This window comes from Staurois parvus, unplaced genomic scaffold, assembly GCF_062004578.1.
Source record: "Staurois parvus isolate SC_StPar_1 unplaced genomic scaffold, SC_StPar_1.0 ptg000221l, whole genome shotgun sequence".
Taxonomy (NCBI): Eukaryota; Metazoa; Chordata; class Amphibia; order Anura; family Ranidae; genus Staurois; species Staurois parvus.
Genome location: NW_028318017.1, coordinates 2,113,926 through 2,128,568, shown reverse-complemented (window position 1 = coordinate 2,128,568; position 14,643 = coordinate 2,113,926). Strand labels below are relative to the sequence as shown.

At 44.0% G+C, this 14,643-nt stretch overlaps 2 protein-coding genes across 2 annotated transcripts in view; both read left to right on the top strand.

Annotated features, from left to right (window-relative positions):
• Window positions 1-14,643, top strand: part of LOC149460758 (uncharacterized) — a 111,467-nt gene that overhangs the window by 48,452 nt on the left and 48,372 nt on the right. The window lies entirely within an intron of this gene.
• The window catches only part of LOC149460759 (uncharacterized), a 333,674-nt gene that overhangs the window by 272,865 nt on the left and 46,166 nt on the right, over window positions 1-14,643 (top strand). The window lies entirely within an intron of this gene.

The window sequence follows — 14,643 nt, the reverse complement described above, 5'->3', positions numbered from 1 at the left end:
TTTCTGCTTGTCCAAACCCTCAGAGAGTTAAGCACTGGCTCTGTTTACTGGGAGCCCACAAGGGAGCTAGCCTAACATTCCTAATCTCCCCTTTTATGCTTGTTTGGGGAAAGTTCTCTGGGTAGGAGAGAAACAATTAAACTCTGAGTCCTGGAGGACAATTTGGTCTAATAAACGTGGTATTGTGCTGTAATATGTTGTTTATTTCTCCTGAACGGTTCATAGTTTCTCCCATCAGTCATCGATTCTTCATGTGTATATTGCTGCTAATCTGACTCTAATACAGACTGATTTACTATTCATTCAATGGTATGTGATTATTGTGTGTTATAGCCAGGGGGGGACACCTGACCAAGGTATTACAATGGTGTCAGCAGGGGTTGTGCACCAGCCAGGGCTCAGAAGTGAACAGGGAACCCAAAATACTCAGCGACTCTTGAGGGGGTAGCGCTACATATAAATGAAAAAAGACCAAAATGAAAAAAAAACAATATTTTCTCATTTCTGTTATTAAACATATCTGATCAAATCACATTTCTTCATAAATTTAGGCCAAAATGTATTCCACTGCATGTCTTTGGAAAACAATCCCCAGTAAGTGTATATTAATTGCTTTTTGTGAAAGTTATAGAGTCTACAAACTACGGGATATATACTAGAATCTTTTAAGCAGCTTTTAAGCAGCTCTGACTTTCCTACTGCCCATCACATTTCTTGAGGTGCTAAAATGCCAGGACAGTACAAACAAGAGTAGATGATGCTTGGAGTAAACTTCCAGCAGAGGTAGTGAGCCAGTCAGCAGTAAATAGCTTCAAACATGCTCTATACTCAGACAAAACGTTACCAAACAAACTCCCACCCACCTCCCCCCAAAAGAACTCGGTGGACCGCACAGTTTTTTCTGCCTTCACTTTTCTATGTTTCTAAATGACCTCCTTTTTGGAAAGTAAACAGTCTGAGGTATTTGCTGGGAGGTATGTTGAATCCATGGAAGATTTTATTTTTTGCCACAAGTATTTGGGATATGACAAAAATTTTATTTTTTCTTTACACAAAGCTGTCATTTTAATGAGATATTTCTCACACATGCCATGGGTATTTGTGGAATTACACCCCAAAACAGCTACAGCCTATCCACGTACAGGGCCCAAAATCCAATCAGCACCTTCAGGCTTTCAAGGGGCATTAACCATTAGCCGCCCGGCCAATGGCCGTTTGGCGGCTTCAAAAGTGTTGCTGCATTCCGGGTGCAGGCCATTTGGTGTGCTCCCAAACATGCGCAGTTTGCGCTAATGCAGAGCGGCGCAGCAGCGCGATCTGTCACCGGCCGTGCACCTCGGACACGGCCGATGACAGATCCGAGTACTGGCTCCCGTTGCTGGTACCATGTGACCTGCTGTGACCAATCACAGCAGGTCACATGACAGTTGTATACAATGGATGACTTCATTCATGCCATCCATTGTATACTAGTGCCTAGCTGTGAATGGTCACAGCTAATCACATGCACATGTCATGTGATTAGCTGTGACCAAATCACAGCTAAGCACAAAAAAAAAAAAAAAGCTGAATGAATCGATTTCATTCAGGTAAATGCTTGCTTATAGCAAAGTAATTCTTTGCTATAAGCAAATTGTGTAAAAAAAAAAATAAAAAAAAATACTGATCACTTCCCCAAAGTAGTACAATGTTACTATGGTAACATTGTACTACTTTGGTCATAGTAAAATATGAAAAAAAAATCTTAAAAAAAATAAAAAAAAAAAAATGTAATAAAAAATTAAAAATAATAAAAAAATAAAAAAAAATTAAAAAATATATATATATTTTTTTTTTTCATACTGTCACCAGTCAGTGTCCCTGTTCACCGCCATGCCAGTTATATGATGACGCTGTACTGCACTGGTGACAGTATGTAAAAAAAAATAGTGAAAATAATTTTTTTAATTTTTTCATTTTCCGAAAAATTATGACAAAAAAATACAACTTCAAAAAACTCGCCATGCCTCTTATGAAGTACGTCGGACTGTCTACTCTGCAAAAAGGGGTCATTTGGGGGATATCTGTACTGTTCTGACATTTGGGGGATATCTGTACTGTCCTGACATTTGGGGGATATCTGTACCGTCCTGACATTTGGGGGATATCTGTACCGTTCTGACATTTGGGGGATATCTGTACTGTCCTGACATTTGGGGGATATCTGTACTGTTCTGACATTTGGGGGATATCTGTACTGTTCTGACATTTGGGGGATATCTGTACTGTTCTGACATTCTTGGACCTCAAGAAATTAGATTGGCCGTCAGTACTTCAGGATTGATCAATATTCAGATCTATACCATAGTTTGTGAACTCTATAACTTTCCTACAAACTAAATAATACATCCTAATTTGGGTTATTTTCACCAAAGACATGTAGCAGAATACATCTCGGCCTAAATTTATGAAGAACAATTATTTATTTGTAAACTTTTATAACAGAAACAAAGAAAAACGTGTTTTTTTTTTCAAAATTTTTGGTCTTTTTTTGTTAATTTAGCAAAAAATAAAAACCCCAGCGGTGATTAAATACCACCAAAAGAAAGCTCTAGTTGTGTGAATAAAATTTTAGTTTGGGTACAGTGTTGTATGACCGCGCAATTGTCATTCAAAGTGTGAGAGCGCTGAAACCTGAAAAATGGCCTGGGCAGGAAGGGGGAAAATTGCCCGGTATTGAAATGGTTAATTATGCATTGGATTTCCTGACTACCTATCACAGTTTTGGAGACTCTAAAATACCTGGATAGTACAAACACCCCCAAATGACCCCTTTTTTATTTTTTGGAAAGTAGACACTCCAAGGTATTTGATCAGTGGCATGGTGAGTATTTTGCACATCTAATTATGTTGTCACAAGGTTTTGAAAAATGAAAGATGAAAATAAAAAATACATTTATTTCTCCATTTTCAAAAAACGGAGGTGTAGACTTCAACAACCAAATGATGAAGCCATTTTTAGACATCCGCAGAGCTAGACATTGGTACAAGAAAGTGTCTATATATTTATGTCAATTGGTTCTATACAAAGCTTTTGTTATTTATAAAGCTACTGGAAGAACTGGATCCTTCCTAAATATCAGGAAGAGATCATCATGGCCCTTCTGTATCCAGAAAGTGCTGTGGCTCAAAGCCCAAATCCAGATGCAGTTAGCCGGCTGCATGAGAGGCATTTTTCTGTCCTCCCACCTACCTCAACACAAAAGTCACCCCAAAAATGATGTTGTGTCTATGATAAACATGGAATAAGGGGAGAAACTCCAGGGTACAGCATGGCACAGTATAGGGGTCCACACAATTCAGCACAGGACGGGTCTCTAAAGATGTTAGGTAGTCAGGAAACTGTCTATCACATTTTAAAAGTCCCAAAAATCAAAGGCTGGAAAGGTTATTGTTCTGAAAAGTTACGTTACAAAAACGTAAAAAAAAAGTGCAAAAATATATATATTTTTTTAGTTAATGTTATGTTACTGTGTGTTACTGTTAACTGTTGTTTGCTTTGAACACCAATCAGCTACAGCATTGATCTGTGTATTCTGACAGTGACATACACAGGCCTTTAACAACACCAGAGGCCATGTAAATTTGGACTGTTGTGTCTAGGTGAATGGAAGACAGGATGAATACATCACATTTGTCCTTCCATTTTAGTGCAAGTAGTTCATTCCACAAGCAGCCTTTTCCCCTCTCTAAGTGGGGTGTTAACTAGTCATTGGGGGAAGCCCTTGTGATTAGTTCGCATGGTGCCATAGCAGCCAATTTCTTGAAGGAACAAATATGTAAAAGGTGGCACGCTCACATAAAGGTTGTCCACGTACAAATTATACCCCATATTCAACAAGGGTGACAAGTCCCACACTACCTTACCACTGCTCTCCATGTAGTCTGGACATCGGGGGCTCCACTTGACTATCTTTTCCCTCATAAACTCTAAAGTGGTATGTATAGCCTGTGGCTCTCTTGCAAAACTCATACATTTTGACCCCAGATCTGGCATACTTGCTGGGGAGATATTGCTTGATTACAAGCCTGCCAGCAAAATGCACAAATAACTCATCTATGCAGATGTTTTGTTGTGGTGTATACACATCTGCAATATTCTCAGAGAAGTAGTTTATGAGCGGCTGAATTTTGTGGAGTTGATCATAGTCAGTGTCACCCCGAGGACAGCAGAGTGTATTAAAAATGAGATACAGAAAATACATTAATATCTCATATCTTCTCCTGGCCATTGCAGCAGAGAACACAGGCATATGATGAATCGGGTCTGTGGACCAATGAGCACAATTCATTCTTTGTAAGGGCCATGTTAAGGATTAGGCCCAAAAAAAGCTTTAAATTCAGAAACCGTGACAGGTTCGAACTCGAATAGCCTGGCAAACTTTGAATTTAAGTTGGCAGAGATGTATTGTTGGGCATAAATATTGCTTTTGTTCACATATTTTAGAGGTCTTCAGTGAAAAACAGTTAAAAAAAATCAAGGGGCGCTGTTAAGTTCACTGTTTCCACCTGAACCCTGGGCTGTGGATGGGGGATGATGGGTGATGCTGAATCTGGGGGAAGCCATTCACGGTTTGCAGGCACCTCTGAGAGGACACTTTGGGCTCTACAGGCCTGTGCTTACATTTTTGGTGGATGCAGTTGCATAATGTTATGAGTGCTAGCCATGTCGCCAGCTTGTACTGCACTTGGGACTCGCCACGTCACCATGAAATACTGCAGAGCTGATGTATAAAAGGCTAGGAGGTACTAGGACACTGGTGCTTGTCAATCCACCAAAAGGTAGTGCAGTGTTAGTACTGTCACTGTGCTGCATATGAGAATAATCCTGCATTTCTAGCACCTCAGCAACCTGGGAATGGGGTTGGGTGTGCCTGATCTTAGCAGGGACCTCTTCACCATCATCAGACCTACCTGCTGGGGTGGCACTGCTCTCTACAGGTTCATAATCTGACCCTGATTCTGATAGTGAGGCTTCCCCTTCACTCTCATCTGTCATGCTGGGAATCCTGTACGCCTCCCTAGGGAACCTTTTTTTCTGGACACTAAATTTACAGGTACTTAGTGATGACTATGGGAAAAAGAGCTCCTGGCTAGCAATCAGGGACTGCTTGTGTGCTAGAAATGAAATGATCTGCTAGTGGTATGAGAGATCAGGCTCAGATGTTGCTATCACTGTGGTTTTGCAGACAATGTATCAGAGATGGCAGTGATCTGAAAAATAATATTTACATTGCATTTGTTGGGGGGGCTAAATGCAAGTGCTGGCAGTGATCAGGGCTGATCCTGCTAACACTGCATTTATGGGGACACCATACTATTATTATTATTATACAGTTTGCTCAGCCCTGTACAATATAAGGGGGGCGGTACAATTACAATACATTTCAGTACAGAAGGAATAGGAGGGCCCGGCTCATGGAGCTTACAATCTAAAGGAAGGGGGAGGTGGTACAAAAGGTGATAGCTGCGGGGGATGATCTGGTGGAGGTGATTCAAGTACAGTTCTTAGGTGGAGGTGGGGTAGGATTCCCTGAAGAAGTGAGTTTTCAAACATCACCTAAAGGCAGATAGGGTGGGGGCTGACCGGACGTGCTGTGGTAGGGAGTTCCAGAGGATGGGAGAGGCTGTGGAGAAGTCCTGGAGGTGAGCGTGGGAGGAGGTGATGAGGGAGCTAGAGAGGATGATATCATGGGAGGAGAGGAGCGGGTGATTTGGGCGGTATCTGTGGATGAGGTTGGTGATGTAGCTAGGGGCAGTGTTGTGGATGGCTTTGTAAGCTGTGGTTAGTACTTTGAATTTTATACGCTGGATTAGTGGATACTATCAGGGACACTAGTATAGTTCTGACCGTGACCAGGATACTGGTCCAGAGAAACACTATACTAGTGATCAGTGATTTATAGTGTGACTGATAATGTGGCAGCTAATCAGAGACTGGCAGTAACTGACACTGACTGGGGGGGACACTAACTGATGTCACTAGTGACACTAATACAGAGATCTGTGATAATACTGTACACTGTCACTGTACTAATGACTCTGGCTGGGTGATGGGTGATCAGGAAGGCAATCAAGGGGTTCACTGTGTGCCTAACAAGTGTATGTGTGCTGATTGTACTCCCAGACTGGCTGGCTTGTCTTCCTGATCTCAGCTTTGAATGGTAAGTGAGATCAGGGAGAAGAAGCAGCCAGATCTTCATGTGTGATCATTAACACCCTGATCTCTGTGCTGTGGTTGGCCACAGTTATCAGCAGGTTCACAGCCACAATCATTGGTTGCAAGCCTGACAACAAACTCATGCTGTGTCCAACCACAGCGTGAGCAGCAAGGGGTGGCGTGCTCTCCTGTAAACCAGGAAGTTGCTGGCAGTCAAATGGTTAAACACTATTTCCTTTGTAAGTGTCAGCGCTGCTGCAGCACTTTCTGTACATCAGAGATGCCCCTTCACAGGGGGGATTAGGACAACCCCCAGGATTAGGACACCCCCCAGCATTAGGACAACCCCCATGATTAGGACACCCCCAGGATTAGGAGAACCCCCAGGATTAGGACACCCCCAGGATTAGGACACCTCACATGATTAAGACATCTCCATGATTAGGACACCCCCCTAGGAATAGGACACTCCCTACGATTAGGACACCCCCAGGATAAGGACAGCCCTCCCAGGATCAGGATATACCCTCAGAATTAGGACAACCTCTCCCCCAGGATCAGGACAACCCCCAGGATTAGGAAACCCCCCCAGATTAGGACCACCTACCAAGATTAGGACACTCCACAGAAATGCCATTTTAAGGTGTGGACATTTATAATGTTTCACTTTAACCATTAAACAAATCCCTGCTCCCGGCCAACTGGATTCCTGCATTGTACATGTCCCTCAGGGTGATTGTCTGACACCCCCTTGTCTATTAGCCCAACTATTGTGCATTGGCTGCCATTGACTTCAGGAAGGTTTGAGTTCAGCCAATTCACTGAGCAACACTGGAACCGAACCCAGGAGAGCTCAGCTCACTCCTATGAGAAGACCACCTCACCACAATGAGGAGAATGTCCCGGCCCCGGAAGTGGGGGATGTTCTGCCCCTGAAGGGGTTAATCTGGGTTCCCACACTATATATGTGTGTATCATCATCTGCTGGAGATAAAAGACATCACAGTGACTATGGAGGAAGAGGACGGACGTGACTATGGAGGAAGAGGACAGACGTGACTATGGAGGAAGAGGACGGACGTGACTATGGAGGAAGAGGACGGACGTGACTATGGAGGAAGAGGACGGGCGTGACTATGGAGGAAGAGGACGGGCGTGACTATGGAGGAAGAGGACGGACGTGACTATGGAGGAAGAGGACGGACGTGACTATGGAGGAAGAGGGTGTACGTGACTATGGGGGAAGAGGACGGACGTGACCATGGGGGAAGAGGACGGACGTGACCATGGGGGAAGAGGACGAACGTGACCATGGAGGAAGAGGACGGACGTGACCATGGAGGAAGAGGACGGACGTGACTATGGAGGAAGAGGACGGACATGACGGGGGTTACTGGGTGTAAATAGAACATAACAACTTATTACCTCCTCTGCTGCCACTTCCACCAACGTCTCCTCTCTACTTCCTGTCTGTGCCTGACATCACTTCCTGTCTGTACCTGACATCACTTCCTGTCTTCCATAGAGACTTCCTGTGTGGGTAGAAGTGAGATCCCCACCTTGTGGAGCTCAGAGGAACTGCAGCCCCGAGAAGCGTCTGGTAGTGTGACCCCGGCCTTGTGCTGGGTGTGTATGGACTGTAGATCCTTATAGAGGGGTCACCTCCACTCCCACCAAGGGGGACAGAAATATATGACTGCTCGGGCGAGGGGTTTTGGACCTCTCTGAGCTCCGCAAGGTGGGGATCTCACTTCTACCCAGACAGGCAGCCTCTATGGAAGACAGGAAGTGATGTCAGGTACAGACAGGAAGTTCCATGAATGAGGAAGCCGAGAGGAGACATTCCTTGATCTGGCAGCAGAGGAGGTAATACGTAGATTAATACAAAATAAATAGCACTTCCTTCCTCTACCAAAATCCCAATAAATTGCTTAACATTCCTTCCCCTGAAGTACAAACATAGTAATAATCATAAGCAAACTTATAAGTGACTACCCAAAAAAAATATCCAAAAGAATAAATCCAAAGAAAATATATATATCCAAAATATATATGAAGTCCCATACACCTAAAGTCCAAAATAAAGTTCACGTATCCAAAATCTTTACAGTGATCTCTCAATTTGTCTTTATCCCCAGATCAGATTGGTGATATATTCCAGAAAGTCTTCAAGTGCCTCAAAAGAAAAAACTCAACATAGTGTATTACCCTAAAAAATATATATATATTTTGTGCCACACGTGTAACATGCAAAATATAAAACTAAAAGTGTCACAGCAATCGTGAGATCTCAAGGGTATAAATTGAGTAATTAGTAACTTCACTGCACACAATAAACGAAGTGCATAATTACCCCCATCAAAGATAAAATCAGCATAAACTCCATACTCCAGATGAAAGTGTCTCCACACATGGATCTATTATCTTCTCCTGCCTTTGCCCACAGACCTCATAAGCAGACCAGGAATCAGTATATGTATTAAAAATTTCAACAATTTTATTGTAGCAACTTACATTTAAGTTGGATGAGCACAGCTTCCATGCACTAGGAGCGTCCCAAAAAAAAGAGCCCACTCCTTAGCGGTGACTGCTTACAGCCCCTTATTCATAAGCCAGAGAGAGCCAGGCAACCATGGGAGTCTCCAGGGTTGGAACCACCGCGTGTTCCCGAATCCAAAATGGCCGCCCCGGCACTTCCGGAAAAACGTCAGTGCGTCACAACGTCACGTGCCCCGGACGCGTTTCGTCACATCCGGACTTTTTCAACAGGGATACGGACGTGTGCCCTCACTTGCCTTAAATACCCGCTAGCTGGCAAGACAAACTCCAGACGCGGCCATCTTACTTCCTGGAAAGTATAGCATATATCTCCACGCTCCCCAGGTACATTCCGGCCGGCAAAAAGGGCAAACCCATTCGCCCCCTTATATACCCTGGTCCAGCATAGAGAACATATAACCATACAACCATCATAAGGTGGACAGCAAGTTAAAAAACGGCCATTTAAAGCAATATTACCAATTAGATACAACGGACATACTTAAAAACGGACATACTTAAAAGCAATAAAGAACTTATGAATAAGGGGCTGTAAGCAGTCACCGCTAAGGAGTGGGCTCTTTTTTTTGGGACGCTCCTAGTGCATGGAAGCTGTGCTCATCTAACTTAAATGTAAGTTGCTACAATAAAATTGTTGAAATTTTTAATACATATACTGATTCCTGGTCTGCTTATGAGGTCTGTGGGCAAAGGCAGGAGAAGATAATAGATCCATGTGTGGAGACACTTTCATCTGCAGTATGGAGTTTATGCTGATTTTATCTTTGATGGGGGTAATTATGCACTTCGTTTATTGTGTGCAGTGAAGTTACTAATTACTCAATTTATACCCTTGAGATCTCACGATTGCTGTGACACTTTTAGTTTTATATTTTGCATGTTACACGTGTGGCACAAAATATATATATATTTTTTAGGGTAATACACTATGTTGAGTTTTTTTCTTTTGAGGCACTTGAAGACTTTCTGGAATATATCACCAATCTGATCTGGGGATAAAGACAAATTGAGAGATCACTGTAAAGATTTTGGATACGTGAACTTTATTTTGGACTTTAGGTGTATGGGACTTCATATATATTTTGGATATATATATTTTCTTTGGATTTATTCTTTTGGATATTTTTTTTGGGTAGTCACTTATAAGTTTGCTTATGATTATTACTATAATACGTAGATTAACCCCTTCAGGGGGAGGAGTTGATGATAATATATTTTGCTCCCAAAGCTGGCTTACAGGAAAAACAAAAAGACGTCTCTAAGTGAGTGCGGAATGTGTATGACCCCTCCACAGACATGTAGGTGCCGGCCTGATCCGTGATCACAGGTGAAGTATGAAGACAGGTGCACTTGGAGCTGTCATGTTTTTACTACATTATGTGTAAAGGATTTCAACAAAGGATTTTATCCCCTACATCACTGCTTGTACGGCCAACCGCCTTGTCTTCATACTTGTCTGTTGCTTGCCCTGATGTTTCTCCTGATTCCTGGATCTCCTCCTCATCTCTCCTCCATATCCTCTTACACAGCTTTTCTCCACACCTGCAGTGACCCTGGGGGGAGGAAACTTGGCACCAGCACGCCGCCAAATCCATCCCCACCATTAGGGGCTCTGGAGACAATTGTCTGCTATTTACACTCCGTTCCTCCGCATGTCTCCTGATCACATGACAGCTTACTTCCACAGATTCCGGACAGATTTCTGGATGGTAAAGGTCAAAGTTCACTCTTCAGTTTAGGAGAGGTAGGACGCACCCAGGAACAGTGATATGGAGTGCATGGGAGGCTTATATAGAGGACCCCTCAAATCTCCCCATCCAAGTGTCCCTCCATCCATAGTCTATATGTCCTATGACATCATAATGACCTCACAGCTCCTCCTCCCAATGTCCCTCTATCCAGAGTCAGAGAATCCACTGACATCACAGCTCCTCCTCCCAATATCCATCCAGAGTCAGAGAATCCTTTTGACATCACACTGACCTCACAGCTCTTCCTTCTAATGTCCCGCCATCCAGAGTCAAAGATTCCTATGATATCACTGTAACATTAATGTAAGAGTAGAATCAGGATAACTCTTGGTAAAAGTTTTATTTCTGTTTTTATTCCCTTTTATTTTATAGTCAATGGCCAATTGTGTGTCTTTTTGTATTTTCTGTAACTCTTTTTTCTTTTACATATTTTATGCACTGCCCACTTTCATGATATTAAATCATAAAATTAATAAGTGACTTCTGTGTACTAAGCTCGGGCTCATATCCCTGGAGAGATTGTTACATTGTAGTGTCTATGTGCTCAGTCTAAGTTCATTGCCAATCTGTATGCAATTGCACTGCATGTTGGCAGATAACATGCAGATTGTAAAGTAGCAGATTTGCCAGACGGAGATCTGTGTGTGTGTGGTGGCCCAGCAGACCAGTCTGCAGACAAACTGTTGGATGGTGGCAAGCTACTGTTTGTTGTGTGTCTGGTGTGGGGGGGTGTAAGAGTGATTAACACCGAGGTTCTAGCTTGTAGGACAGCTGGAGGAAGGTGTGTCGATTGCTAGATTGCCCCCCAACCCTTGCACAAGATTGTATGTAAGATTTGTGTCTGCCTGTGTGTGGTCAGCCAGCTGGATTGGAGTAGAGTCTCCCTCTAGTGGTGACCAGAGGTAATACAGGCTATGAAAATGTATCAAGGTCAGTCTTATATGCTCAAAGTCCCCCTCATTCCCTCTTTACCCCAGTCACACATGTGCACGCCTCAGTTAGCTAGTCACCCTGGGTGTGCATTTTATCTGTGACAATCACACTGACCTCACAGCTCCTCCTCCCAATGTTCCTCCATCCAAAGTCAGAGAACCCTATGTCATCACACTGACCTCACATCTCCTCACCCAATGCCCCTCCATCCAGAGTAAGAGAATCCTATGACATCACACTGACCTCACAGCTCCTCCTCCCAATATCCCTCCATCCAGAGTCAGAGAATCCTATGACATCACACTGACCTCACAGCTCCTCCTCCCAATGTCCCTCCATCCAGAGTCAGAGAATCCTATGGCATCACACTGACCTCACAGCTCCTCCTCCCAATGTCCCTCCATCCAGAGTCAGAGAATCCTATGGCATCACACTGACCTCACAGCTCCTCCTCCCAATGTCCCTCCAACCAGAGTCAGAGAATCCTATGGCATCACACTGATCTCACAGCTCCTCCTCCCAATGTCCCTCCAACCAGAGTCAGAGAATCCTATGGCATCACACTGACCTCACAGCTCCTCCTCCCAATGTCCCTCCATCCAGAGTCAGAGAATCCTATGACATCACACTGACCTCACAGCTCCTCCTCCCAATGTCCCTCCAACCAGAGTCAGAGAATCCTATGACATCACACTGACCTCACAGCTCCTCCTCCCAATGTCCCTCCAACCAGAGTCAGAGAATCCTATGACATCACACTGACCTCACAGCCCCTCCTCCCAATGTCCTCCATCCAGAGTCAGAGAATCCTATGACATCACACTGATCTCACAGCTCCTCCTCCCAATGTCCCTCCATCCAGAGTCCAAGAATCCTATGACATCACACTGACCTCACAGCTCCTCCTCCCATATCCCTCCATTTGACTTTTCTGATGCTCTTAGGATGTGGGGGTCCCTTGGTATCCTCTCATGTAAAGTGGGACTGTTGGTCCTGCGTTGTATGTCATCAGAATGCTGCAACAAGCCTATACCCTGCGTAGTGTGGGGGTCCTGTGGGGGGGAATTATACCTCAGCCTGAAGTGGGGCTTTAATAAAATGGAGACCTGAATGGAGAGGTGAGGAGGATTCTGGGAATATCATTTGATGTGACTATTTGTGTTCAGATGTAGAGTTTTCCTCCTGTGAAGTCTGGAGATCATATGACATCACATTGCCTCCACCTCCCTCCCTGATAGAAGAGAGAAAGAAGAAGAAGATTCTAGAAGTCACCAGAGAGATCACTGAGCTGCTGACAGGAGAGGTGAGCGGTGCCGGGAATTCTGGGACATTCTCCAGTAACAGACAAGGGATGTGTCTGGATGGTGACTGTATCATTGTGTGTGTCAGGTTCCTATAAGGTGTCAGGGTGTCACTGTCTATTTCTCCATGGAGGAGTGGGAGTATTTAGAAGGACACAAGGATCTCTACAAGGACGTCATGATGGACAATCAGCCGCCCCTCACATCACCGGGTAAGAGGAGACTTTATTGTAAAGGAGAGAGCAGTACGGAGGATCCACCTAGATCCCCCATCATCTGATAAACACATAGAAACAATGGATTCAGTCAGTGTGTGTGTTTCCTACAGATGGATCCAGTCATGGGAACCCACCAGAGAGATGTCCCCGTCCTCTGTATTCCCAGGATTCCACACAGGAAGGTCACACCATCCCTCACCATCATCAGGTAGATGAGGAACAATCACTGATAGTATCATTAGGATCTGTACATTATCTGCATTGTTACCATTGATGTCATTTTTATTATATATTCAGAGTGGAAACCTGAGAGATCCTAAAGTTGAGGGTAAAGAAGAGATAAAAGAGGAGGAGGATGAGGATGGGGTGATGGAGGAGTCAGAGCTTCAAAAAGAACACAAAGATCTGTACCAGGACACCATGGTGGAGTCATCCAGCTACAGGAACCCACCAGAGAGATGTCCCCATCCTCTGTATTCCCAGGATTCCACACAGGAAGGTCACACCATCCCTCACCATCATCAGGTAGATGATGACAATTATTGGTAGTTGTGATTTATACACAGCATGTTTGTTACAATTAATGTTTTATTATATCTTTCAGAGTGGAATCCTCGGGGATGATAATATTGATGTTAAAGAAGAGTATAAAGAGGAGGATGAGGAGTATGGAGTGATGGAGGAGTTTTCAGAAGGACACAAGGATATGATGGAGCCACCTAATACCAGGAACCCACCAGAGAGATGTCCCCGTCCTCTGTATTCCTGGGATTCCACACAGGAAGGTCACACCATCCCTCACTATTACAAGGTTGGTGGGATGGAGAATCTAGAACATCGACTTGTAAATAAATCTTATATTTTACAGATGTTATTTTCTCTCATTTTCTTGATTTAGAGTGAAGATCTGATAGATATAGAATTTGAGGTTAAATCAGAAGAAGAAGAGGCGTATGTGAGGGATGATCAGCAGTCTATGGAGGAGGATGGAATAACGGGGACATTTATAGAGGAGGACACTCCTACAGAGATCAGCACAGGTGGGTCATGAACACTAAATCCATTCCTCCACCCATACTGCTCACTGATTGGTCCAGAGTAGGGCGGGGACTGGGTGATATCAGCCTGTAATCCCCTGGTCACTTTCCTGAGCTGTGTTCCCCGTCCTGTATTCCTGGATTTCTCTCGGATAATCTTCCTTCTCTGTGCTGCAGACACAATTTATGTATCTAGACTGGATTTATGGAGGTTCTGGGGTTCAGCTGGCAGCAAAATGTTCATTTCAGCATAGGTTTTGAGTTATCTGGGACCTGTTCTGTGGGTCTTCTTCCTCATGCTCGGGTAAAATCTCTGACAAAGCAATTCTCCCAGGGTTACTTACTCTTTTGTTTGCTGTGCCAGGTGGAGGGATATGTGTGTATAGTCTCAGACCCAAGTCACTGAGTGCAGTCTCAGGAGATGGGAGGCAGCGGTGTGGGATCTCTGCAACTTGTCTACATTAAATATTTAAGCTTCCACTGATTACTGAATACCAATATTATGAGTCCTGACCCTTACACTGTATAACCCAATGATAGTGGTCTTCAGGATCAGTCCAGTCTTCATTTTGGTTGTTCTCCCCCATCCTCACTCTCTGACCTCTGGTGGGGCTCAGCCCCGCTGTTCTTCATGACTAAATCATG